At 44.8% G+C, this 15929-nt stretch overlaps 1 protein-coding gene across 1 annotated transcript in view; it reads right to left on the bottom strand.

The window, feature by feature from the left end:
* The window catches only part of RP2 (RP2 activator of ARL3 GTPase), a 29474-nt gene that overhangs the window by 12673 nt on the left and 872 nt on the right, over nt 1–15929 (bottom strand). The window lies entirely within an intron of this gene.

The following is a 15929-nucleotide window of genomic DNA, read 5'->3' as shown; positions in this document are numbered from 1 at the left end:
TGATTTGACCTTAAGTGGACTAGAGAGCAGTGGCAGGTCTCACAGAATGCATTCAGAGAACCTGAAGTAAAACACACAACACACATTTGCTCATATTTATTGCAAGGATTTAATAGAAGACTTCAAGGGAATAATTTGGATAGTCTTGGGATAAACTATTACTGCTACAATGAAGTGTGGAAACAAAAGGATAAGATCTCTCCAAGAAAGGGGAAGATGGAAGTTTAAGGAAGTTATGACTTCCACTGTTCAGCATAAATATATGCTTGTCTTTTTAAAAAAAATATACATTAAAAGACTTAAATAATGCTGGTTCAGAAATCTTTAGGAAGTCACGTAGACATACCATATTTCAGTACAATTAGTTTTCTAGTTTTACTTTTTTTTTTTCCTTAAAAACCTGTGTGTCAGTCAATAAAGCTTAATCTAATTTGTAGTTCAATCTCAAGTGACAGTGACTTAGTGGAAACAAGTGTTCCTGACTCACTTACTCATAATCAAGCACCCTTCCATGTGTGTTAGGACTGAATGAACAGTCATCTTGTGACTTCCTGAACTGAGCGCTCAATTGTGCTTTTTAATATTTCACATGCCAGAGAGAGCACATTGTTAAATGTAAAAGAAGCATTGTTGTGACACAATAAAATCAAGGAAGCTAATTTGTGTTGCAACATGAAGTTTGTCAATTTCCTTTATAGGAAAATTGCAAAGCAAAAAATGAAGACCAAGTTAACTGAAATTCGGGTGGAAGACTCAAGTTGCACAGAAGTGCTTTTAAACGTCCCAAAAATATTAATTTTCCTCACGAAATTCCCTTGGTGCTTTCTGATTCACTGAAGACAGTCTGGAGTGCAACAGCGCCAGTAATGTCAAAAGTATGCATGCTGAGAACTAAGGCCCCCCCGCCCCCATCTACATTGGCAAGTTTCTGCGCAGTAAAGCAGCTTTCCGCGCTGGAACTCCAGAGGTGTACACACTGCCAAGCCACTTAGTGCACAGAAACTGCGCAGTTGTAGCGCTCTAAGAGAATAAAAATAAAAAACCACCCCAACGAGAGGCATAGAGCTTTCTGCGCCAGGACTACAGCACTGCGGAGCCAGTGTAGACACCATGGTGATTACACCACTGCAACTGGCCTCCGGGAGGTGTCTCACAATGCCTGTTTTCACCTCTCTGGTCATCAGTTTGAACTCTACTGCCCTGCCTTCAGGGCACCAACCGTCATCCCCACCCCATACATTCCTTTGCAAATTTGAAAGTCCCCTTCCTGTTTGCTCGGTGATGCGTGCAGTGGTCTCAACGCATCTTTCCAGATGGCCATGCCTGCTCCACGCACCAGGCGATCCCCCACTTGGAGCAATGCCGAACTGCTGGACCTCATCAGCATTTGGGGAGAGGAGGCTGTGCAGTCCCAGCTGCTCTCCAGCTGTAGGAATTATGATACCTATGGACAGATTTCACAGTGCATGATAGAAAGGGGCCATGACCAGGACACACTGCCGTGCAGGGTAAAAATGAAGGAGCTGCGGAATGCCTACCACAACGCGTGGGAGGCAAACCACCACTCCAGTGCTGCGCCCATGAGCTGCCGGTTCTACAAAGAGCTGGACGCGATACTCAGTAGCGACCCCAACCTCTACTGGGAAGGCCCCTGTGTACTTTGTTGGCTCACATGCCAGTTGAGAGTGGATTAAGCCAGGAGGAGGAAATCTTAGGGTAGGTCCATACTTACCCGCCGGGTCAACACGGAGAGTTCGACTTCTCAGAGTTCGAACTATCGCGTCTAATCTAGACGCGATAGTTCGAACTCCGAACTCGCTCCCATCGACTCCGGAACTCCACCACCGCGAATGGCGGTGGCGGAGTCGACGGGGGAGCCGCAGAGTTCGATCCCGCGGCGTCTGGACAGGTAGGAAATTCAAACTAAGGTAGTTAGACTTCAGCTACGCTATTTGCGTAGCTGAAGTCGCGTACCTTAGTTCGACACCCCCCCCCCCGTAGTGTAGACCAGGCCTTGGACGAAGAGGGTGAGGGGGACCCAGAGGCAGAGGATGACTGAGGTCAGAGATGCATGCAGTCAGGAGCTCTTTTCTATCCAGGAGGAGCCTAGCCAGTCACAGCAATCGGATCTTGGCAAAGCATAAACAGGAGAGGAGGCCTTGGTAAGTGGATCTGATTTGGGGAATTGCTGAAGCGAGTTGTTGGGGGCAGGAGGGTTGGAGAAAGCAGGCTTGTCTCCCACCACATGCCTAGTCTGAACAGTGGAACAGGCTATTGATACACTCCCTCACTTCGCAGGAATCTCCTTCAGATCTCCAGGAAACGCTCGTGGAGATACTGGACAATCTGCTGCCGCAGGTTCCTCAGCAGAGCTGCTTTGTTTTTTGCCCCATTAATGTAACCTTCTCACGCTACTTTGCAAGTCACTGGGGGGGCATTGCTGCACAGAGGCGAGCCACATAGGGAATGGGACAGAAGCTGCAGGCTTGGAGAAGACCCTCCCTTGATTCCCTGCTCACCCTCAGCAGCGCAATATCTTCCATAATGATCACATCCTGTGCAAAGTATGGGGACAGGAATGATTATCAGGCCCCCAAAAGCCCTGTGCCCAGTGTACAGCAGGGTCCGGGAAGAATGATTTACCCTGCTTCTGCAGGTACTCACCATTTTGAGGGTCTTGTGGCTCATGTGCTCTTGCCTGGGTCAGCCAGTTAGTGACAGGTGAGCGAGTGCGGGCTGTGTTTTAAAGCACTGAATCAGTGTTCTCTGTGTTGCAAACAATACTGCTTCTGTAAAATGTTGCATTTAAACTTCAGAGATGACCTTGGGAGCCCAGCCTCCCTCTTTGTTATCAGCAGCAGAAAGGCTGCGCAGAATTAGAAAGTGACCAAGGAGAACTAAGGAGGACTTTCTCCGTGAGGTTATGATGCACTCTGCTGCCAAGAAACAGGAATTGAAGGAGTGGCGGGACAGCAAGAAGAGGGACCGAAAGGAGAATGTGGCACACCAGAAAGAAGCCACGGGGTGGCTCTTAAACATTATGGAGCGCCAAGTGGACATGCTCCAGGCGATACTAGCTTTTCAAACTGAGCAGCTCTGTGCCTGCCCTCTCCTGCAGCCGCTGTCGCCAAACTCTTTTCCATGCACCCCCCCTCCACAACCACTAACATACCAGCTCCACTCTCTATCTGCAGCTTTCCACTCCTCCCTCCTCACAGTCCAGCTGTGTGGACTCCCACTACCCACTGCAGTCAATACCCATCCCTCTGTAGTTTGGCCTTGAAGTATAGCACTAGGAGCACTGTACTCCAAAGGAGAAGGTTGGGTATGATCCTTGGACATACACAAATCTGTAGCTGTCCCAGGACCCCTCCTCCTGAGACCTTCCCTTCCCCCATCCCCCTCCTTGCTGATGTATTTGTCATTTGACTCTCTCCTCCGGTGGTTATTTTTTAATAAAAAAGAATTGTGATGATTTGAAAGCAATCTTTATTCTATTAAGTGAAAGCAAAGAAAGCACTGCAAAGCAACATACAATTATGTTAAAGCCCCTTCTTGCATCATGTGCACCAGTCCCCTCCTAGCATTACATGCATTGCAATCCCAAGAATAGCAACAAATATTAGTGGCTTTCAGCTTCAAATTGTTGCCTCAAGGCATCCCTGATCCATATGGCCCCACGCTGTGCCCCTCTAATAGCCCTGGTCTCTGGATGTTCAAACTCAGCCTCCATGCGGTGAGCCTCTGCGGTCCAACCCTGAGTGAAGTTTTCACCCTTCCCTTCACAAATATTATGGAGCATACAGCATGCGGCTATAAGCACAGGAATATGGTCATCAGCCAGGTCCAGCTTCCCATACAGGTACTGCCAGCGGGCTTTTAAACAGCCAAATCCACACTCATTCTGCACTTGCTCAGCCTGTTGAACCACTCCTTGCTGCTGTCAAGTTGTCCAGTGTATGGCTTCATAAGCCATGGCATTAAGGGGTAGGCGGGGTCTCCTAAGATCAATGGGCATTTTGTCTTCCCCTTTGGTGATCTTCTGGTCCAGGAAGAAAGTCCCTGCTTGCAGCTTTTTGAACAGGCCAGTGTTCCGAAAGATGTGCGCATCATGCACCTTTCCAGACCAGCCTGCATTAATGTCAGTGAAACGTCCATGGTGACCCACAAGCACCTGGAGAATCATTGAGAAATACCCCTTGCAATTAATTTACTGTGGCTAGGTGGTTTGGTGCCAGAATTGAATGTGCATGCCATCTATTGCCCCTCCGCAGTTAGGGAAGCCTATCTGTGCAAAGCCATCCACAATGTCATGCACATCGCCCAGAGTCACGGTCTTTTGGAGCAGGATGTGATTAATGGCCCTGCACACTTCCAGCAACATGACTCCAACAGTCGACTTTCCCACTCTGAACTGGTTAGTGACCGATCGGTAGCAGTCTGGAGTAGCCAGCTTCCACGGTGCGATTGCCATGCACTTCTCCAGCGATAGGGCAGCTCTCATTCTCGTGTCCTTGCGACTTTCCTCATCTGAAAGTTGTGCAGCCACTGCTAATCATCCCAGACATGCGTCACAATGTGATCCCATCACTCAATGCTTGTTTCCTGAGCTCAAAAGTGGAGTTCCACTGTGGTCAGCACCTCCGTGAAAGACACAAGCAATCTTGTGTCCCAGCTACTACGCGTGGCAAGATCAATGTTGCACTCCTCTTGCCTTTGTAGTTTAAGGAATAATTCCACTGCCACTCATGACGTGTTGGTCAGAGTGAGCAGCATACTGATCAGAAGTTTGGGATCCATTCCTGCAGCCCAAAAGAGGCAGGGCATGCAGTACACAAACTGTTGAAAGATGTCTCCAAATGCAGACAGAAGTACAGAGATTGCTGGGATGCGAAGCAATGCATCACGGGGCATTGGGACTGGACCCAGGATGTCCTGCGACCCCCTCCGCCTTCCCACAAGTCTTAGTGGCAAAAGAGAAAGAAGTGCTCTGTAGGAAAGTTGCTCAGAGCGCACCGCTCTGAATAACGCTGCAAGTGCCACAAGTGTGAATACACTATTGTGCAGGCAGCTGTCAGTGTGCACACACAACAGCAGGTTTTCCTTCTGAGCTTTCTGACCGGCACTGTAACTTTGCCACTGTAAACATGCCCTAAATCTTGTATGTGTTTTGCGAGAAGGAAGGGGGCAGAGTGTTAAAATATTGGTAGAGAGACCCTGTCCACTTGAGGTTTATTTCAACTGACTTCCAAAATTCAGTTTCTGCTACAGTACTTTTTTTTTTATTAAAGATTCCCTAATTTTTAAAAATTAGGAAGAGTTAACAGCACCCCTGTTATTCATAAGGTCTTTTCAGTAAAAGAATCTGACAGCCAGGAAATACAGGGGAAAACACTGAGTTTCTGTATTGTCAAAAGCAAGAGGCAAATGAAAGCAAAAATCTTTTCCCCTGTTAAAGATGACTACAACAGAAGAGTTAAGTGTTACTTGTAATTGCATGAAGTCAGTCATTTTCAGAATAAAGTTTAGGTCAATGTTCCTTTAAGAACTTCTGCACTGAATGCAGCTACTATTGAGATAGTCAGTACAGAAGTTCATACATAATTCAATTTCTTTGCAGCTCTCTATTCAGACAGTAGGGCAAACAGGATTTAACTTAGAAGTGAGCCTTAGGGATTTAATACCAATTTGTTATGGGAGCTGTGTGCTTAAGTGGTTAAATACACCTTCGTTACAGTTTATCCCTAGTTGCTTAACTAGTTCAGTTTGATAGCCTGCTGTTTGCTACATTAAGACAGACAAGCCTACAACCAATGGATTCCTCAAAGAAATCACTGCGTCTACATGCAGTTCTTTACTCAAAGATTCTTTACCTAACCATGTATGCTAGAAATTCCATAGCAAGAGTTTCTACACCCCTGGGAGAAGTATGTGTCAGAATTCAGTTATCAAGCAAGTTTGTGGCTGAATAATTCTCATGTATGTTACCTATCAGTGTTTAGACAGGATATTTTAAAAGGCGTGCTATGTTTCCCCCTCCACCCTCCTTCACAGTTACTGAGAAGCCCTTTAGCTTTAACAATATTTGAAGCTGTTTTTAGAGTTTGGTAAAAATCCTAATGTTGAGAGTTTCCAGGAAAAAAAAAAAGTGAAAAATTAGTAAGTACAAAAGCAAAAAAGCCAGGGTCTCAACTTTTCAAAATGGTAAGTGTTCCCAGGATGACCAAAGATTTGAACAGCTACCTGAACTTTCCTAAAATAGCTTGTGCCAGCATGCCTAGTCTTTGCCTGTCCCATCAAACTAGCAAGTTTTACAACTCAGCCCATCATGATGCATCACTGTGGACTAGTAACCACTGCAAGTCTCAATGGATCATGGCTGGCTCCTGTTTACCCAGGATGCCAGAATTGAATGGGCTTCCTACCCCAAACTACTGACATTAAATGGTGTCTTTGAACTAGGCTATTATAAAGTAGGGACAGGTGCCCAAATATGAGGGTGAAAGCTAAGGCCACAAAGCAGCCTGGTAGAACTCCACAGTTCTTAATGTTTAACGTGTAGCAGACAGCAACATTAGAAGTAAGGGAGATTTGTTTTTTGAAAAGCTCTTGCTTTTCAATAGTTCTACTAGACTTCTGCAGAACACTCAAGCATCTCAGCAATCCAGAAGTCAGGATGTCAACTGAGAAGATCCAAGCTCCAGTGGATACTCCTACCAGAACCTGAAGATACAGACCCAGTAAACTGCAAAGTGGTGCTAACATCAGACCTAGGACATCTGAAGACAAGACTGATTAGGACTACTGGAGATATCTTGGCTCCACTACCAACAGATCTCCTGAAATAAAGGAAGCAGAATGAACGGAGGAATTCTTGATTCCAGTCCAAGAAAAGGGAATATGCCAACACCAATTCTATGACCCTGAAGGAGAACTGATGAGTCTCTCTCCTTGGTAATAAAATCACCTAGTCAGGATTTTCTGCCCTTGCAGAACAGGTAAGACAGAAAACTGAAGACACATTTGTGCTGTTGTATACAAGAACTCTGTTCAAAGAATCTTCCTAGACACAGGGGAAAGTCTCAGACTAGACAAACAGCTCAAAAAAAAAAATCAATAACCCTGATGTTTAGTGTTCATCTCCTACAGAGTCCACAAACCTTAAAAAGACTGGAAAACAAGGTGAAGATCCCAGTCTCTCCACCTGGAAATATTACAGTATACATCAGGGGTGGGCAAACTTTTTGGCTCGAGGGCCACATCAGGTTTCAGAAATTGTATGGCGGGCCGGTTAGGGGAGGCTGTGCCCCCACCCCCTGCTCCATCCCCCCACTCCCTGACTGCGACCAGAACCCCCCACCCCTGACTGCCCCCCACCGCTCCATCCAACCCTTCCTCTCCTTCCTGACTGCCCCCATTCAATCCCCCTGTTCCCTGCCCTCTGACCACCCCCACCTCTATCCACACCTCTGGCCGCTGACCACCCCCAAACCTCCCTGCCCTCTATCCAACACCCTTACCACGTTGCCTGGGGCACCGGTGGCTGACAAAGCTACAGCTGCACCACCCGGCTGGAGCCAGCCACGCAGCACAGAGCACTGGGTCAGGCCGGGCTCTCCAGCTGCGCTACCCCAGGAGCTCACAGCCCTGCTGCCCAGAACATTGTGCCCGCAGCACAGTGAGCTGAGACTGCGGGGGGCGGGGGCGCTAGCCTCCCGGGGCAGGAGCACAGGGGCCAGGCAGAATGGTCCTGTGGGCTGGATGTGGCCTGCAGGCTGTACTTTGCCCTCCTCTGGTATATATGGTAAAGCAGGTGACAACTGAACTCCCTGATGAGTGTTTTCAGTGACCTGAAATATATGTGGTTCAGGTGTAAATAGCATCAAAAGTGTTGTATCTTTGTAATTAGTTTTATAGATAAAGGCATTACCTAATTACACTGTCGTGGAACCTCTCTGTGGACTAGAGTCTAGACAGAGACAAGGATACACTCAGACCCAACAGTAGGAGAAGGTCAGGTACCAACTTTCCAGCTTAAAGGATGGCATCCCATAGATACTTAGTCAGTTGGCCAGTAACAGGACTTTAATTGGCAAATTGCCTCTTCTCACTGGACAAATTTTAGTAACAATGTAGCAATTTTAATGTACTGTGGAACCAAGGAATAGGTGTTCTTAATCTCATCTGAAAATATCAGATCTACAAGTTAAGTGGGCATTGTCGCTACTTGAGTGTCCAGGGTCAGGTAAATTTAAAACATGAAAACACTTCTGAGGCATCTGCACTAGAAACAGATTAGCTGCTACAGAAAGATGAAGGAAGAAAGTCCTATATCTTCCTGGCACTGCAGCAGAACAGGCTCCAGGACTGAACCATCAGAGATGTGACACCAGAAGGCCCAACCAAGTTGCAACAGAGGCTTCCAATATCAAGGAAGTGTAGTCCCAACAGTGACTGCTTATGTTTTTATTTTGAAAGGAGTTGCTCCCAGGAAGCTTGGGGGATGTCAATTTTAGTAGATTGCACATAAATAGAAGCATGCAAATCCAGCCTCTGTAGATGACATTGGAGCAGATCCGAGAAAGAACTTCAATTTGAGTCTGGGAATGGTTTACAAGATTTCAGTGCTGGGGATGTTTCAGCACTCAAGGACACTTTGGTTAGGGAATCCCGTTGAGGGGTTCTGGGAGCCTAAGGCAGCAGTTCTGGGTACGCCTCATAATTCTGGCCAGGAACTAGAAAGTGTTCTACTGATTTCATCTGGAGGACCTCCCACAAAAGGAATGTCTAGGCCCTAGAGCAGGAGCGGACAAACTTTCTGGCCTGAGGGCCACATCAGGTTTCTGAAATTGTATGGCGGGCCGGTTACGGGAGGCTGTGCCTCCCCAAACAACCAGGCATGGCCCAGCCCCTGCCCCCTATCCAACCCCCCCCCCTACTTCTTGCCCCCCTGATGGTCCCCCAGGACTCCTGCCCCATCCACACCTCCCTGTCCCCTGACCACCACCACTCTTGACTGCCCCCTGCTGCCCCATCCAACCCCTCCTCTCCTTTCTGACTGCCCCCCCCAGGACCCCTGCCCCATCCAACCACCCCTTCTCCTTGACTGCCCCCAGAACCCCTGTCCCCCCATCCAACCCCCTCTCCTCCTTCCTGACTGCCCCCCGGGACACCTGCCCCCATTCAACCACTCTGTTCCCCACTCCACCCCCTATCCACACCCCTGCCCCAACCACCACCCCAAACTCCCCTGACTCCTTACCATGCTGCCTGGAGTGCCAGTGGCTGTTGGCATTACAGCCCCGCCACCCAGAGCACCAGGTCAGCCAGCCGTGCCGCCCAGCTGGAGCCAGCCGTGCCACCACACAGCACAGAGCACTGAGTCAGGCCATAGCTCTGCAGCTGTGCTGCCCGGCAAGAGCTCACAGCCTCGCCACCCAGAGTGCTACACTGGCAGCAGAGTGAGCTGAGGCTGGGGAAGAAACAGCAGGGGAGGGGTCGGGGCTAGCCTCCTGGGCCAGGAGCTCAGGGGCTGGGCAGGAGGGTCCCATGGGCCAGATGTGGCCTGCAGGCCGTAGCTTGCCCACCTCTGCCCTAGAGCCTCAGCCAATTATCCCTGCAGGTTCTGGGAGAAAGCTATTGTTGACATGGTCTCATGTAAACACTACTCAGAGGTTAAGCATCTGATACCAAAAACACTCTGGGACAGAAAACCCAGTTTTTAAGTGCCAACTCAGTCCCCAGCAGACCAGGTGACTCTGGTGCCACCCATAAGAACAGCAATCAGCAGTGCCAGGTTCTCAGCACCTGACTCAATCTAGATAGTCCCCAGGGCTATCAGCCACTTATGCCAGACAGATTCACAGCATGCAATTTTCCTGATCCCGCAGTGCTAAATTCTTAGCATTCGACTGCTAAGCCCAGAGTTGATAGTTCCACAAAAATCAAGGGAGCTGGCACTTCAGCACTTGAGTGTTTGCAAGTCAGGGAACTTGGTGACAGTCATGATGGGGATAACACCACTTTACTAAGTGACATTTCAGAGACTGTCAGCTGGATTCAGTGCTGTTGACTGTCCGCAAACCCAAAGACCTGGATATGTGTGTCTAGTAGTAGTGAGCCACTTTGACAAATGGTTTACCCAAGTTATTGCTGGTGTATCTTTGGCAGCTAGCTATGTTGACTCAGATGGATCCTATGATCCCACTGTCACTTGAGTACAAAACCTCAAACTAGTGGTTCACCAGTCACTGATGCTGGATTTTTGACACTGGGGGAAACTAGAGACATCTGTGCACCAATCAGTTCAAGCAAGTGGCCCACGACAAACAGTTGTGCTGGATTCTCAGCACCAGATTGTCAGAGGCCTGGAGACTGAATGCCACTTCACTTAGACCACTTCAAGCAAGTGCATACAATAGTCAAAGGTATTAAAATCCTGGTACCCAGACAAAGATGACCCATACTGATATGGGGACATTAATACTCAACATAGTGTGCTGCAGGCCACTTTAATGACAAATACTAGGCACTGGACTCTGTTGATCTAGATGACTGCAGGGACCTTGGTACCACTTAGAGGTCACTGAACCACTACCAGTTCACTAGAGTCAACAATGCCAGAACTCTGGCATCAGATTAGGTAGACCTGGAGAGATCCAGCGGTCTTTGTGCTGTGCCAACAGTGCTGAAACTTCAGCAATGGGCTCAGTCAGTTGGTTAAGACCAGGAACCTGGATGCCATTTAACACGAGAAACTACAATTTCTCTCTCTCTCTCTTTTTTTTTTTTAAAAACCATTTAGGTATGTCTTATACTTAACTGAAAGTTAAGTCCTTACCACCATAAAGGATGTAGTAATTTTGGTTCTGATCAGAATGTGTTTTCACATCTACCACAAGGTATTTAAAGTATGGTTTGATGTAATGTAATACTAAATATGGAGATACTAAATCTCTCCATAACACATTAGTTATCCTGCAACATACACATTTAAAAAAAAAAAAAACCACTTACGTTGTTTGAATCTTGATAAAAGCAAACTGGTTGAATACAGCACTACACAATGCAGAAGCTTTTAACAGCTATGTCCACATGCTGTTACCACCTAACCATTATACAATTACGTTCTTGTATCATCTTCTCGCCCCGCCAAGTTCCAGTACCATCTTCTGCCCAAACCAACAACCTGCTATATTTCAGAAGTAGTCAATCATCCTCTAACTAATACAAAACATGACAGTTTAAGACAAACAAAAAAACTCAGCATCTCTGTAGTGACTGCTTTGCAGGCATGCCAAAAAGTATCTATAAGCAATAGCTTGACTCAGGATCATCAAATCTCTCTTCTTCATCTGATGCTAATACAGACTTTTAAAGGGTCACTGAAATTTAGCATGCTTTTTGAGTATTAATTGTTATAAGTAAAACCTAAGATTCTTTATAACTGAAATATCAGAAAATATTTTTGGTTTTTCTAGTTTGTTTTCTGTGTGGCCTTCTCACCAAATGAGAGAAAATACATCTTTAAGCATTAGGAAAGCATGGATGTAAAACTACAAATGTTAGCAGGAGGATCCAGAAAAAAAAAGGGTAGTACCGTCAGTTTGGGGGTTTTTTTCCCCCCAAACTGACTAGATTTCTGTCTGACATTGTCCCCCAAGTTTCTATACAGAGTCAATGCACAAGAAATTGTTATACAGAAACAATATTTGGTAACATTAAGATGACAAACTAAGGATTTAGAACTGAAGTGCAATCTGTTTTACTGAGTTGTCATTACTGCAATGCTGATTATGAAAAAAAAGTAAATCTGACAGTGCGGCTATTGACTTTAGCTCAGCCCTACACTAAGAAAAATATTGGAAAAATCTCATTTTTAAGATCTGAAAACATTACACTAAACAAAACCATACAACTTACAGTGACAGAGGGGAAAAAAAATCAACCTTCAGTTTTCACACTTCAGTCACTGTGACTAGATTCTGTATCTACAGCACTGTCTAGAACGCAGTAAAAATGGCTTTTACAGTATTTGAGCCTTGTGATGTCAGTTTTTGAAAACAGAAAGCTCTATTCAACTTAGTTCACAGGAAGGCAACTAAAGTCTAAGCAGAAAGATTCAGGTACACATGCGTAGATATTTCTACACATTTTTAGACGTATAAATTTTTTTCTTTAAAATAACTGGCAACTCCTACAGCGGACAGACAGCATTACCTACAATAAAAGTGGTCTTACTGACCTAACAGACTGAAGTTAGAAACAGTATCCAGTAAATGTGAATTTCCCCACCCAAAGCAGTGTGTTAACAACCCACACTATTAAAAGTGACCAAAAATGAATGCCAGAAGACACCTAGTGAAACTATTTATAAAGCTGAGGTTTTGGGGGTTTTGTTACTATGTATTTTCATGTGTGCTTTTGCACAAAATAGACCTAGGTATCTTGTACATGTTCTGCTTTACTGTGTGCATTTGACAACAGTTCATACAGTCAGTTTTCATATTTGTTTCGTCCTTTCACCCAGCAATGAGGGAGAGGACAACATTAAAGACAGCATAATGACAGAAAACCTAGGGACAGTATCTAAAGCTACTTTTTTTTAAAAAGGAACTTACATTTTGAGTTTGGGCCCCTTTAAAGCTTGTCAGTTCCACTTCATGCATGTTGGTACCCTAAATGTCAAACTATTTTTTTCCCCACAGTCATTTACTACTATTTCTCAACTTCAACACAACACAAAAACAGTAGCATTGAGTACACTGGGCAGCCAATACAAAAAGATAAAGAGGAAAGGGTGATGAATGTTTGAAACAGTTTCTATACATCTTTTCTTGAGACATTCAAAAATTAAATATTTAACCCTGTTTTCAGTATGGTCTGCTGAACTCAAAAGCCAGGAATCATTACACATGATGTTTGGAAAGAGGAAGCCTTTGCACAACTGGCTACAGACACTATGTGCAACAACTTAATATTTAAGTATGAGATTCTCTTTCATACAGAGAATTGTTTAAGCCTTTGTATAATCTATTAGGAAAGTTAACCCTAAATGTAGTCTATTCTAATGTCTGAGACACTGACTGCTCCTAATGTGTTGTTAATACATTCACCTCCTGCAAAAGAAGCTCACCTAAACACTGAAGGGGGATGGGGAGGAGAGAAAAGTGTCAAGTTTTCCCCCAATGACTTGTTTTGACTTTCTTCCTTCCTCTGGGTTAGGAAGTAACTGTAGCTATCATTTTATATTAAACTTATCCCTGTGGCTAGATATGACAGGTTCACAAAAATGTAGTTTACTAATTTAACTGCTTTAACTTTAATGAAATTAGTGTTTGGGAGGCTTCTGTAATAATCTCATTGTAAAAGAGAAGAACCATTCTGACTATGTTTAAAAAAACCCAGTAACTGATAAAGTTAACACTGTGGCAAGAGAGTAACAGCTATACAAGTAACATGGTCTGCCTCCTCCCTTTGCAAGCACTGTATTAGGCAAGATGTGCCCTAAGTATTCCCTAGGTCTAGGAAATCAAAGTATCAAGTCTGACATGAAGCAGCCTCCTTGGTCCTTACCCTACAATCTTTGTACAGACGTAACCCCATATTTTAGCTTAATCCACTAGAGAGCTTTAGGTGTCACACCAGGGCATCTGGCCATGTTTAAATAAGAATACAAGCCTGCAAAAAATAAGTTTAAACTGTTTCTCCCTTTATGGCAGGGGTCGGCAACCTTTCAGAAGTGGTGTGCCGAGTCTTCATTCATTCACTCTAATTTAAGGTTTTGCATGCCAGTAATACATTTTAACGTTCTTAGAAGGTCTCTTTCTATAAGTCTATAACATAACTAAACTATTGTTGTATGTAAAGTAAATAAGGTTTTTAAAGTGTTTAAGAAGCTTCATTTAACATTAAATAAAATGCAGAGCCCTCCGGACCAGTGGCCAGGACCCAGGTAATGCGAGCTGATTTTCAGTGGCACTCACATGCCGCCTTCAGCATGCTGCCTTCAGGTTGCCTACCCCTGCTTTATGGCTTGTAAACGTGGTCTCAGTTTGGTTTTCACACACAAACTGAAATTCTAGTATGCTCTATTTTTTTCAAGAAAGTCTATGGAGAACTGGAGAAGTACCAAGGAAGTGAAACATGAAGCGGCGAGTGAAAAGGAGAAGGATTTTTATTCAAATTCTTTTTTGTTTAGGGACCTCTGTGATGGGTTGGATCACAGAAACCCTGCCAACTGATGTAGGGAAAGGAGGGGCAGAAGTAGTCTTGGCACATCTTGGGACTCCAGCACCCTGTCTTGTTGAGCCAGACACGCCAGTCTGTTCCAACACAGACCCAAGATCTGAACTATATGCCCCAAAGCTGCAGACTCAACTGAAAGCAACTTAAGAAGTGTTCCTGTCTTTAACACTCAGATGCTCAATTGTCAGTGGGGTCCAAACCCCAAATAAATCCATTTTACCTTGTATAAAGCTCATACAGGGTAAACTCAAGTTGTTTGCCCTCTATAACACTGATAGAGGTGCACAACTGTTTGTTCCCCCGTCCCCCGTATTAATACATACTTGGGGTTAAATAATAAGTAAAAAGCGATTTTATTAAATACAGAAAGTAGGATGTAAGTGGTTCCAAGTAGTAGCAGACAGAACAAAGTGAATTACCAAGCAAAATAAAATAGAATAGAATACACAAGTCTATGTCTAATACAGTAAGAAACTGAATACAGATAAAATCTCACCCTCAGAGATGTTTCAATAAGTTTCCTTCCCAGACTGGATGCCTTCCTAGTCTGGGCCCAATCCTTTCCCCTGTACAGCCCTTGTTCCAGCTCAGGTGGTAGCTAGGGCATTTCTCATGACTGCAGCCCCCTTTGTTCTGCTCCACCCCATTATATAGCTTTGGTACAAGGCAGGAATCTTATCTCTCTGGGTGTGCCCCTCTAAATGGAAAAGCAGCATGTTAAAGACGGATTCCAGTTCAGGTGACATGATCACATGTTACTGTAAGACTTCATTACCCACTTGTAAGTCTTCCTGTATACATGTGTGCTGGCAAGTAAAACAGAGCCATCTACAGACAATTGTCCTGGTTAATGGGAGCCCTCAAGATTCCAAACCACCACTAATGGCCCACACTTTACATCATTACAATAGGCCCTCAGTTATATTTCAGATTTCTAGTTTCAGATACAAGAATGATACATTCATACAAATAGGATGAACACACTCAGATTATAAATTTTCTAATACCTTACAAGAGACCTTTTGCATGAAGCATATTAGCATATTTTCATAAAATCAGATAGAGTGCAACATCACAGCCTCTCTCTCAATGGCCTCTCAACCAGTTGAAGGAGAATCCTTAGCAAAGATCCTGCCACTTTATGAGCTGAACTCCTCTCAGCCTCCAAAACAACTTCCAGCAAATAAAAGGAAGAAGTTTCAGGAATATAAAATACTGCCTAAGAGACTATAACATGCAAGTTTTAAAAAAACACTCCACACATCCTTGACACATCATAATAGCTAGGGCCTGATGAAGTTTACCTGTGCATGGGTAAAGAGGCACTTAAGTCAAGAAGGCTGTTTGGTTCTGTAGCTGCTGTTGAATTGTACTTGTTTTTCTAACTTGTGTCTGGAGTGCCCCAGGACATCCACCCCCTTTTAATTATGCTTAGAAAGCCAAGGGATTAATAGAAATAAAAAGTACAAACTCAGTTCTGCTCTGTCTGCCACTACTTCACATATAGTTCACAGTCACCATCTAACTTAGTGCCAAAAAAGGAGCAAACTAGGAATGAAATAGGAGAGAGAAAAAACAGCCTCATTCTACTATAACATGTTTTACATGGATTACACTTTACATTGAAGGCTGGCAGAATGTGGCTACCCAGCTAGTAAGCAGTGCCTTGCAAAGAGGGATAG

Source organism: Mauremys reevesii, linkage group 1, assembly GCF_016161935.1.
Source record: "Mauremys reevesii isolate NIE-2019 linkage group 1, ASM1616193v1, whole genome shotgun sequence".
Lineage (NCBI taxonomy): Eukaryota > Metazoa > Chordata > Testudines > Geoemydidae > Mauremys > Mauremys reevesii.
Note: the sequence above shows the minus strand (reverse complement) of the source record. Positions and strands in the feature narration are given on the sequence as shown.